The sequence below is a fragment of the Lagopus leucura genome, unplaced genomic scaffold (assembly GCF_019238085.1).
Source record: "Lagopus leucura isolate 7727_CA_CO unplaced genomic scaffold, USGS_WTPT01 Super-Scaffold_100028, whole genome shotgun sequence".
Lineage (NCBI taxonomy): Eukaryota > Metazoa > Chordata > Aves > Galliformes > Phasianidae > Lagopus > Lagopus leucura.
In genome coordinates, this window is record NW_024962279.1 from 5,756,895 (window position 1) to 5,769,876 (window position 12,982).

Here is a 12,982-nt window from a genome sequence, read left to right on the forward strand (position 1 = left end):
TGGTACACATTACCATAAGAGGAGTGCCGTTTCTGTTTTTCATACACTGACAAAAGTATAAAAGAAAAGCTGGGCTGGGAAAGCTCATTTCCTACCAACTCAATAGACCAAAAAGACAGAAGGCCTTAATAACAATCCTCCTGTCAGCAGCGCCAGATTGCATCTGCACATCATCTGACAATACAGCCAGGTAACGTGTGACAGTCCTCTGTAAATCAGAGAACTTAAAGCTGCATTCTCTGCATTCAACCATACTACATGGAGTGAAGCACAGCCTAATTATAGACTAATTTGAATTAAGGTATCTCTTCTTCTTTGACTTAAGAGGGAGCAAGAGTTTCCTTCAAGGATCATTCAGAACAAGAACAGATCATGTGCTCTGATTCACTTCCAAAGGGTCCTGTTCCCTTTGCCACAGCTTTCTGCACTGGCAGCAGGAAGAAAGGACCCATGTAATTCCTGGCCTCTACTTGCATTTCCCCATCATCCATACCAAGCATCAGTATGGCGTCAGATTTGCTTGAGTAGTGAATGATAATTAGTTGGACAGTCAGAGCAATGAGTTTTGATGTTCCATCCTTTCCACAGGATCTCAGCCTAGATTAAAGCCCTAAGAGAAATGGCTTTTGTAATTTAAAAGCAATATAGAACTTTGTGAAAACAGGATAAATGATTTTTTGTGAAAATTAAATCCCTAAGTTAACTGTGAGAATACCAGTTAACAAGTAAAGATGATGATATATCAATTAAAATACTCATGTACTATTAATAATCCTAATTTGCATTACTATTAGGTCATTTTTATGTAATTAGCTGAAGCCATTTGTCAATTAAACTAATTGTTTTTTCACAGCAGGTGTAGATTGAATATTGATCTTTTCATTCAGCTCACTTACATAAGCAAATTAGATCTAATTGCATCTTTACCACATCGTTACTCAGTTATTGTGAATTACAGAAAATACATTCTCCTGCAGAATAATGCTTTCTTTGTGGTATTGATGTTGAAAGGAAGTTATTTAATTAAGGAGCTTTAAACTATTTTTCCATCTGCCAACATAATAGATATTTGCATTGTACAGTATCTCTCTAGTAGAGCATTAGCTAATAGTGAGGGCTACATGAACACAGGAGATGCCCAAAAGAATAGCTCTATCTTCTGAAAAAGGGTTAAGAATTCCCACAACGAATTTGCTCTTTATCTTAGAAAGGTTCAAGACAACATGGGATTTCACAGGGTTGTTTTTGTCTCTCCCCCCTCCCCCCGTGTTGTTTCTGTTCTTCTAAAGAGGAGAACAGAACACTCACATTGGCTTCTATTATCTCAGTTTCTGGTTGCAGAGGCCCTGGCCAGCCCTTGTTACTTATTCAACTGCAGTATTAATTTGTGTATTCTACTGTAAGAATAGAGAACTCTTCAAGGTATATTCAAAGTTGTTATTCCGGCATGACTTGAAGTGTTTTGAAGGGTAATCATACCTTTTTTTCTTTTCTATTTCAAGCTAGAACAAACACTCCTGAAGACAAGTCTCTGCAAACATGTCTTAATATAGTACAAATTGCTTTCCTTAAAAATAAGAAATGAATAGTATTCAGGCTTGGCTTGTGTGTCCTTTTCACTCGTTAAAATTTTCTGGTGTTAAAACTGAGCCATATGGAACATAGTTGTTGGTGTCAGAGCCCAGATGCCAGCTGCCTACATTCCAATAGCTATGGCATCTGGATTTCTCATCACTCCAGTTTGAGTTAAAGGAAGAAAGTGCTAATTTTTAAAGACAAAACACTACAATATATCAAAGTAGTGGTGAAGGCACAAGATTCAACAATTCTGTAACTGCTGGTCTTCTTCCACTAATCATACAGCCTATAATCATATTGGCTATTGCCACAGCAAGGTGAAATACATTCACTTAGGCATTGGCATAGATAAAAAATAAAATGCATTCACTTAAACTAAGCGAGACAGAACTAACAGTACTTGCAAAATATCAATAGCAGCTCAGCTGACAAGCAATAACTTGTTAAGCTGCTACAAATCAGTTGTGTTCAATCTTGTACCAGGAGCCTACACAACAAAGTGTTGGGTGGGAAGAGAAATCCTCAAGAACAAACAGTCTGCCATCACCAAATATAACCACCTCAGCATGCTCCTAGTTGGGAATGTGAAGTCTTGGGAACAGACTTTACAATGCAGAATACCTGGTCAAGGCATCTTTTTTTTATATGTTTCGCAAGAAGTGAAACCAAATATAGGCTCTCTATACTGATTCTTATTAAATATGCAGAGAAAGTGCACAACTCCAACTAAAGTGTCAAAAACTCATTTGCATATTTAAACTGATTAAGTTAGTTTCATTAAAATACCTCTCTTGAAGAGTACAGAAACCATCTCAAAATCAGCTTAGCTAATTCTGATAACACTTGCTGTCAATAAGGTGCAAATAGTGGCATTTTAATAAAGCACCTTAAATTTCTCTGTACTTATGACAAAAGAAACCTCAAGGTCCATGATAACTTAAATCATTGTACGCAGGATTTTTTCAGAAGTGGGGAAATGCCTTCTTAAAGCGTAGATACTGAGCAAGCACACAGCAGAAGAGGAAGCCACTCACTATTTTAAGGAGCACTTATTTATCTGACAGCCTCAGGTTCACAGCAAATTTATTCAATTTTGGACTAAGGACTACACTGAGTTAGATACAATTCATCTGCAACACACACCCTTAATATTCAACAGCAGAATAAAAGCAAGTCCCTTGTTAGCCACAAACAAAAGGAACTTGAGACGACTGGCCCCACAGGCCAAGATTTGGAAACTACTCCACCAATATGATAGACTTCAACTCATAAACCATCTGAGATACGTCTCAAAGATCAAACAGAAGCTGAGAAACAATTTTTTAGAATCTTCTTGGCTATAACCTTAATATGTTCAACCTTTAACACATGGTTATTTTTACTCTGGACTGGACCTTGCTGGCTACTTGTCTACTTCAAAAAGTATTATTTTCCTAAGCTCAACTCCTGATGTCCAATACATAAAGGAAACAGTAACCACTTCCTCATAACCATCTCAGCTGCCAGTAAACATATTTTGGCTTCCTCATCATTTTCCTTCATAGTGGGATTACATTGCATATTTGAGAGCCCACAATGAAAATTCTGATCCTCAGAAAAAGCTGCACAGCTTTATTCATCATCTTGAACTACAGCTTCAAATCCCTTTCTACAAATCCTCAGATTTGCATTGCAGCTGAGAAGGAATATTTTAGTGGAAGTCAGCCCTTCACCTTCCCTTCATAGAAAGAGCACACTTCTGGTAACATTTGCTGCCAGCTAGCTTTGTTTCAAGTGTACTGGAACTCTAGATACAGAAAACAGCATCTCTCAAATAGGTACAGTGTACATTTGAGACCACCTGAGAAGAGATACTAGTTACAGAGAATTAATGTTCGAGAATACTTCCGGAAAACCCTGTGGGATCTCTTTAACACTATAAAGAAAATGTAAAAACACTACCTGTATGCTCATAAATATTTGAATAATGCCTATTTCCCATGACTTTAAATGCAGAAAAAATTCTGAAAGCTCACACTGCAAGGGGAAGGCCCAACCCATACCCCCTCAAGTAGAGTCATATTACCTCCTCTAGAGCTGACATGCTAAAGAAATACCAACAGGCACTCATTTGAAATATTCCACACTAAAGTATTTTCATCAACTGTTGATGCAGGAAATTATTTCAGCAGAGCATATAGTCAAATAAGCAAAGAATAACTTAATTCCCTCCTGAATCGTTTCATTCATACGCACAAAGCCTTCCCTGGTACTAAGGGGAGTCCCACTGCAGTCAATTAGAACAGAGCTGCATGTGGGCAGCAAAGACAGCCAGTTGTGAACCAGCTAGCAATCTTCTTTTTGTTCTGTGAACAGAAGCAAATATAACGGAATGGAGACTGTCAGAAGTTGGAAAAGCAACGAGATCATTCTTGTTGAATAGGTTGAAGATTCCCGAAATCTTTCCTGAATAATCACATTTTGATGATCAGCAGGTAAAAAAAATACATATAGAAATTACTTACTCCCTGTTTTAAGAGAAACAGCAACCTGTTTCTCTGAAATTTGTAACACCCGGAGGTTTTCAGTAGATGAATACCAGTTGGTAAGGTTCCAATGAAGAGACAGCTTAAATGGCAGAACCACAGCCTTCCTTGAGTTTCAGAACTAGAGTTACATGTCTGCCTTTTAGTGGAAAAAAAGCTGTGCTAAGTCATTAGCATCGTAGTTAAAAATATAATTCCCCCACTCCAAAGCTGTCACTACTGCTAACTACTGCTAATAGAGCTAAAAAAAGTGCATTAATTCTGAAGATTTACTTGGGCTGAACTGAAGTCTTGATAAATCTTGGAAGGCCATGGGTAGCTGAACTCCCCTCCATAGAAGAAGTTGTGCAATTTACAAATGATTTAGAAAAGCAGCAACTCCTGGCTAAGTTCACAAAGTAATTTCATGAATGATATTCCTACCTAACTGTACTTAAAACTGAGAACATTCACTGGACATAATTTCACTGTGAAACCTACATTATGCTCTTCTAACAGTCTGGAATGTATTTAACAGGACAACTTGCAATCGGGAACAATCTGTCTGTCACACAGAAAAAGCAAGTGTTAACTTTCGGGCCTGAGGTTTTCAAACAAGCACACATCACCAAGCACTGAGCATTAAAATGCACACAGTTTCATATATGACCTCTTTAAAGTCAAGAATCTTAGCATCATACCTAGTGCTATCAGTCTAATCCATGCTCTATTACAAGTACACTGCTTACCTTGAATGGTGGTTAGCATTTTTGGAAAAGCCTGCCAAGTACCTTCAGCTATCGCTGAAATCCCCAGGAGCTGTAAGCACTCAGCATTTTCCACCTGACAAGCAACCACCACGATCAAACACCTTCTGAAATAATGTTTGTCACTGCTGCTGCTCACTCACATACCATGTCTGGATGCTTAGCCCTCCTGCACTAAGAGATTCCTCCCAGGCAACACCTTGACTCTATGAACTGATCGGCTTTTTTTTTGCGGTTTCTCAATTGAGGTTAATTTTCTGTTCCTCGAGGAGGGAAAAACTCTTCAGTTCTTTTGTACATCTGTGCTTTTGCTGTAATGCACACATTACAATGCCTTCTTAGCATCACTATTACCTCTGACAAGAAATCTGGCATTGTCTTTAATACAGTGGCTTAATAGGGCTTTTGGTTACAGACAAATTCTCATTCTAGGCCAGGAAAAAAAAAATACTGAGTGCCATCTGAAAACATCTTGTTAGTCTCCCATTTTCCCCCTTGCTACTACAGTTCAACTGAAACATGCATTAAGACTTAGAAACAAAGTAAACCCAGTAAAACATCCAACTGCAGGCAGCGAGCTCAGACAAAAAGAAAGCTTCACTGGCTTTTTGTCTTGCTTACTTTTTTTTTTTATATACATGAAATCTCCTGGAAAAGATTTTATCATTTTTGTAAGGCTTCTTTAATGGCCCTCCTGTATGATAAAAAGCACAGCTAAAAGCTCTAGCTCTCTCAGTTAATTCATATTCTCTTCTTTGGCACAAGCATGAAGAGTTTTAAAATTGAGATGATACCTTTTCTGTGGACCATGATCAGCTGCCTAACATTTTTTTAAGCTGTTCACATCCATCTTTTATCAAAGTTCACTAGCAAGAGATGTGCCTTGTCTCTTAAAAGGTAGAAATACTGGAAGAGACCACCATTGCAGCTATTACATTTGCAGAAGAAGCTTGAATATTCAATTACAAGGCCACTCATACAGCCATTCTCCTGGCCTGGAGGTACCTGACTGCACAGCCTAACATATCAGATGGGTTCTACAGACAGACATCATTTCACAGCGGTGTTGTGCACAAACATCCAAGTGCTAACAGTCCCAAAGCTGTTTTAGGTGTCTATCTTAAGGAGGAAAATACATCAAAATTATCTTTACAGCACAGGTCTACACCAGAAACTAGAAGGAAAGTTTAGAGCAATGCTGCCTCCCCTCTACTGCTGAGAGGCTCCCTCTGGTACACGGAGCTGAACACAAGACAAAAGGTGAGAACTACCTGAATTTAAATTAACCAGATCAAGAGAATTCCAAAGCGACTTAAATCATTGACCATCTTTCCATAACTAAGCTCTGACAAGGCCAGGGCAGTGGTCACATTCAGACACAGTTTTACTTGGCCTTCCATCACATGACAGAAGGAGATGCTTCTGTTCTTAGCGTTCTTGCTCAAGCAGCATTAGAAGCGTTTTTGTGCTCTTACAGAACTGAAATGCTTTGCGCGGGCCCAGGAGAGCTCCACTGACTGCCACAAGGTGCTTCACGAGTTTCTGAAAATAACAAACACTTCTTTCTGCATGTTACACAGACTTTCATCATCTCCTTACAGGAGAGTCACTGTACCTTCATCTTTCTCATTAGAGCCCCTTTCTTCTCTCTTCATTCCTGTCTTCCCTTACACTGTTTGCACTTCTTTATTCTTGTTCTCTATGCATCAAAACTATTCTGTTGAAGAGCAAACGTCAGAGTGAAGGTTTTTGGGCACTGAATGTGCTTTTTGATGCTCAAAGTGCAGCACAAAGAATTAAAAGAACTGAGTGATACAGTGGAGATTAGAGAGAGCAGAGAATGCTAAAGATACACAAAGAATGCAGGAAAGCTAAAAGTCACTTCAAACACTAATATCTTTCTTTGTGCCATATTCTACAAAAGTGCTCTATCTTAAGCTTGAATCTTTCATTCTATCTCAAGCAGTCCTCTGATAAGATGAAAATCCCAACTTGTTAAAAATTAATGTTGTTATATAGATGTGGATAAAAATATGTTTCAGGAAGATTATGCCCTGTTCAACCAGAAGACTTCTGTTCAACCAATAGTCAGTGTCTGAAAAACACAGCCAAGAAAGATTTAGCACATAGGACTATTAAAGAAAAAAAAGGCAGATATCTTGGAAATGAGATGAAACCACACAGAAAGATCTTTACCTCTTTCCCTCACACACTTTCAAATATAAGACAGTCTTACGTACTACAACCACTAGTGGATGCTATGACACAGGGAGGGATACACAGCAAGATGCCTCCTTAAGGGAGTAAAGGCTGAAGAGAAGTTTTTGTTGTGTTTTTTTGTTGTTATTGCTTGCACATTACGCATGGAAAATTGGAGCTGCCTTTCAACTTCTAGTTTTAGAAACTAAGGAAAAAAGTAATCTGTTGCTTGTTTTGGTTTTAAAGACATACCACAGAGAATATGAATGATGGCTAACAAAAAGTGCAGGTCTGCTGGAAATATTTTAGGAAAAAAAAGTGTGTGATTAGAGCAACTGAGTGTATCTATAGTAGATATCAGGAAATCAGTGACTTAAAGTTGAATGGACAATAGATCAGGGCCAAAAAACAAAATTGAGCTGTACAGTGGCACTCCAATACACAAAGGGCATGACTGAAATAAATACAGAATTACTGTGGCTGCATCAGAAAGACTTACATGCATCATTAGGAATCCAAAGCTGCTGAGTAGTAACTTCTGAAGAGCCATACTTAAGAGCAGGGAGAAGGAAAGAATCATCTAGAGGTTAAGCTATCATATAACTTCTTTCATGGCAGATGGTACTAAATTTGCTCTGGCCAGAGTCACTAAATCAAAACGTGCAACTTCCCCAAGTTCAGTGCTTGATACATTGGGTCAAAGCAAATGACAAATTTACAAGAGGGGATCAGATGTGAAGGCAAGGGGAACATGACAACTGAAATTCTAACATATTTCCAAGCCGACATCACAGGAGCCATAAAATAAATAGAACACATTTTTCTTCAGGCTGGCTTATATAGCACGGTATTATTCTCCAGAATAATAAATATTTTAAAAAAGAATAATTCATTTTCCATGAGTTTAAAAAAAAGAGTAATTAGAAATAATGATACAGAGGTTACTTGGCTCACCACGAAGCCAACCAGCAAGGCACAGCCCTCCACCAACTGCAAACAGGACTTGTCAGTAACCCCACACAGTCTTCATCATATATGCAACCTTGCCACTACCAAGAGTTGCTTCCAGATCTCCTTTGCTTAGATACAAAGAGACAGCTGTTCTCACTAGGCAAATATCAAGGCGGCAGTTTCCTTAGCAACAATAGCATAAGAACTTTTCCCCTCCTTAATCATGCAAATTCTCGGCAATTCAGGGCAGCTGCAGGAGAACAGATTCAGTCTGAGCTGTATCACTAGAAGAACAATTCCATAATGTGAACTCCCATACCTCTGGTCAATATTTTCCTGAATGTAGAGGACAGTAGAGGTGCGGGCTAGTTTGAACTCCTGAACACACCTACAGTTGTTTGGCTTTTTATTTGCCTTATCCCAAAAACTAGACAATCTGCTTTGGCAATGAAGTTTCCTATTGTTTAAACAGTGCAAACCCAAAATGCAGGTGTATCTTACTAGGAAGTGAAACCCAGATGTATAAAATAGCTGCCGTATGCCCAAAGTGTACACAGTTCAAGATAGATATGTAAGCCTTGAAATTTTAAGTTCTAATTAGAACTAGGAAAGACTCTTCCATTACATCAACATAACCTTCATCTCTACTTCTCCAATATCATGTGATTATGTACTTCATTAAGGCAATTACAGCATATTTATGAACAGTCTCCATTCTCTCCAACTATGGCTGCTTAAGGGAGAGCGGGGGTAATATTTCTAAATCTTCCAATCCTCCTCTTTCTGTATTTTAAAATATTTTAATTAAATCCCTGGGCACAAGCAAATATGATTTAGAAAGCAATTTAGGTCTTTAGGCCTACACAGATGTCACTTGAAATCATCTCTGAAGAATGATTTCAGGAACAACGAAAGCACCATTAACTAGAATAAATTGGAGGTGCATGAGTAGAATCCACTATTATTTTGACAGCATTCAAGATGAAACGCAGCTACAAGGAATGCCTGCCCATTAACACTGAGTTGATCAGCATTCAGAAAGAGAGCTTATTGGAATATCTGTCAAATCTGTTGAACTTCGGTCAATTCAATATATTGAAGAATTTTTAAGATGCAGATAAAAACATAAGTTTCCATAAAGCACTAAACATGTGTGAAATGAAACCAATTCACAAGGTTAAATACACCTACTGAGACCTTTACACATGTGGCTGTGCACTGTTGGATTATTTGCAAGACTTGCTGGTTCTTTCAAGAATGAACGATGCAGCCACAAGAATTTTGAAGTTGTGATAAAATGCAATACAGAAATGCTAGAGTTGAACCACCATCATATTTCTTTGCTGACCGAAACCCAATTTTGCAATACAAGGACAGACAGATGAGCAACATAACAAGGACACTGTTGAACAAACCCAGACCCACTATGGAGTCACAGAGCAGCTTGTTTCATATCAGGGCAGTTTCTGACAACAAGAAATGTGTTCTCAGCATCCCATCGCAGTGCACAACCTAGCTAAATGCCCTTAGAGAACTGCCACAGGCTCAGCTCTACTGGCAGCCCTTCAGCTCACCAGGGGCTTCAAATTACAATCACCTTTTCAGAACAAGGCTGACCTGTCTTCTCAGATAGTCCTTCTACTTCACAATGGCACCCATGCTCAGACATCATAAGCCATCAGAAAACAAGGCAAAAGCTCTCGTGGACAAGACTATCGAAGTACCACAGTTCACATTCTTAAACCAAATGGAGCAAGGTAGTGAGCAAGTGGTTGCTAAATACAAACAAGTCCTTGTAGCACTTAGATCTGCAACACCTCCCCATGTTTCACCAAACAGCATTATAGTGCTCTTCATGTCTGAACTATAAAAATAAATAAGAGGCATTATTTTCAGAGAAACCTACATGAAGTGTTTATTCTTGCCTACCCTGTTTTTTTTTCCAGTTATTTTCATCAGAATCATTAATCTAAACGATAACCCAGGATTCTGCTTCCTGCAGCTATGTTTTCTCTCATTACCTTAAGAAGGAAAACATTACAGTTTTTAACCCCTGAGGGAATCAGAAATATTACACAACCACCTGCAGAATAGCAGAATGAAAGCAGGTAAGAATACAAAACAGCACACAGCCACCAATGTAACAAGCTGAAAGCTTCTAAAGTTAAAATTCTTAAAACCAGTTCCCCCCCAGACTCAAAACACACCCCCAAAAACACAAGGCCAGTCACCCACCAGAATGCCCCTCCTCAGCATAAAGGCTAACACCTTTCTTTCTCTAATGCAATGGAAAGTACAAGAACAGCAGCAACAGAACAGCAAGATCCCATACTTCAACAAGACAAGATTCACTCAAACACAGCAGTAGGCACAGAAATAAAGGAAAAAAACTACTTACCTTTGGAAGGCATCAAACACAACAGGATCTCAAAACAAACCACCCAAACCTTCGCTCTCACTGCCAACCCTTAAATGAGATCTGGGAAGGGGTGGATCCCACCTCCACCCCTTCCATTACTCAGGTACATTGCATTCACCTGAGCTCTTCTGGGCTGGCCCTGCCTTTGCACCAGGTGCTTCATCACTGGTTCAGGCCGTGACTAAGCATTTCCACTGCATTTTCTCTTTCTTTTTCCCTCACTCCCTCTAGAAGCAAAAAATGAGGTCACGCACTTAAGAAATTAAGCTACAAGTTCCCCAGTTTTTAATAGGGTTGAACTTCTCTGCCATTAACTGGCAGCTGCGCTAACATAGTGAGATGGGCTCCTTCCCAGTGCCTCGGCTAATCCTCCCTCATCCTAATCTCAGCCTGCTGTTGCAAATGGGCGATGAACATACCTTTGTGCAATGACACTGCTAAGTGCCTTCTTTCATCTTCAGAGGCCAAAGGAAGAAGGAAGGTTCAAGAACCCTGCCTGTCTTGACTTTCTACATCATTTAAGAAAGTTTTGTCTGCAAGAGATCAAGCTGTAGAAGAGATATTTTTTTTCATCTTCAAACTAAAATAAAGATAGCTCTTTTTTATTTTTATTAATGAAGTCAGGAGCTAGTGCTCAGGCATACTGAGCTGCAGGTGAAAGCTGGGAAGGCAGAAAATAGTTCAGAGGATAGAGCTGCAGGGTGTTGAGAGAAATTATGATGAGAACTACTTCATATGCAGCACTCTTCAGGCAGAGCGGGATTAGTGGGATGGCTGGTTACAGCAGAAAGGGTTTGTTTTATTTTCTTCTGGTGTACACAACCCTTCTTGTCCCTGCATTTACTTTCACCCTGGGAGCTCACTGCAGAACTTTCTGCATTGCTCTGAAGAAGCAGTGAGTGAGGGTGGACTGGACTTCAGCTCTCCCACACCTATGTGAGGGCTTTGACCCCCATCATCATAGTAGCACTTGGAGGGTGCACATCTCCTCAGGGATTTCTCTCCAAAACCCATGGGGTAATTTAAAAGGTGTATGTGTACACACGAGTCAGCAGTGATTCATTCTTGCAGCTCAGGCAAGCAACAAGATATCTCTGGCTAGAGGTCTTCCCATAGAAAACAAATGTCAAATTGCATCTCCTTGCAAGAAGGAAAATAGCAAGGGCTCCACAGGCAGAAAAAAAAAAAAAAAGTATTTTAGGTTATTATTCCAATAAGTAAGTTATTAATTAGTATTATGAGGTATCCGTTGAGTCACCAGTCCAATGCTGCAGGCTGCAGCTCTGCTGGCAGGCCCCAAAACGGGGGCACGAGGGGTCCTGCTGTAGGCATTTCACACCTCTACACTCACTGTGGGATCAGGATTCCTAACTTTGGGCATTTCTGAGCATGCAAGTAAGAAAGAAAGTGGCTGCTTTCATTTAAATGGCAGCCAATGTTTATGTCTCCCATTTACAGAACTCCTCAGTATTTACAAAACTTTATTTCCCTTAGGAGATTTAAACATCTCCTTCCCAGAGCACATCCTAATAAAGAATTTAACAAGTATGCAGAGGTGCTGTTAGTAGTAACCTTGCTGCTCTGCTGTTAAACCACTCTGCTTTGTGGAAAAGAGCAGAAAGTCCAGAAGATTGGGTAAGGAAGATGCCTGTCACCTGCAGTCAGGACATTTAACATCTCTGGGGATTATTTCTAAACTCCTGTCTAGTGGTCTGCTCTGAAAATGTGCATTACTCAGTGCAGTTTCCCAGGTAATCGGAGGAGAAAAGCCTTTCCCGTTTTGTGCTTTTCCTTCTGCAAGAGCAGAGTATGTGTCTGCTTTTATCAGCCACCTCATCCCAAGAAACAGCCCATGGAGATGTGGCAGGGCCAAAGGTGAGGACCCCAGGAAACTCATACCTGCTCCTTCTTTTCCTCTAATAACTTGTATTTCTTCTTCTATTGAGCTCTTCACGCTCAGCATTCTCTTCTTCATCAGATCTACCTTCTTAGGCTTTTATATCCTATGAGGACGGTAGGAAAAAAATGCAATAAAAGCAGCTTTTCGGGCTCATCTAAGCCTATGTTCAAGTGCGTGCCTGTCTGCTAAGTGCTCCATGCTGTATTACTGAATATCTGAATGGATTTTGTCCTGCAGCTGAGTTAAGCTTCTAGGGAGACAGCTCTAGTCTAGCTAGACTAGACCAGTCTAACTAGACTAGCTCTAGTTAAGCTTCTAGGGACACAAAGCGAGGAAACTTTCCTGGAAGGTAAAAAAAAGACAAAAATTCCCAGCAGGAACACTGATGGCTGTGCTGCTGAGGGCTCACAGCCCTGTCTGCAGCAGCAGCCTCCCAGGGACAGACCCCAAAATCAGTCTTGGTAGCTGCCATGTGTCAGGACAGATGTGATAGTATTAGCGTAACCCAAAACTCAGACCCCAAAAGGAGAAAAAATGCATACCTTTTTTTATTTTTTCCTGAAATCTCTCCAAAAGGTATCAAGAAACTGTAAGAAAATCACAAGACCCAGAGGAGCTATGTTGAACCTAAAGGAGCTTCCTCATTTTGACCAGTAAATTTCCT

At 39.7% G+C, this 12,982-nt stretch overlaps 1 long non-coding RNA gene across 1 annotated transcript in view; it reads right to left on the minus strand.

The window, feature by feature from the left end:
* LOC122185306 overlaps nt 1–10,435 on the minus strand; it is a 67,277-nt gene extending 56,842 nt beyond the window's left edge. The window contains exon 1 of the long non-coding RNA XR_006180839.1: nt 10,398–10,435. This is a non-coding gene — a long non-coding RNA (uncharacterized LOC122185306). The remainder of the gene's footprint in view (nt 1–10,397) is intronic.
* Between the last annotated feature and the right edge of the window lie 2,547 nt (nt 10,436–12,982).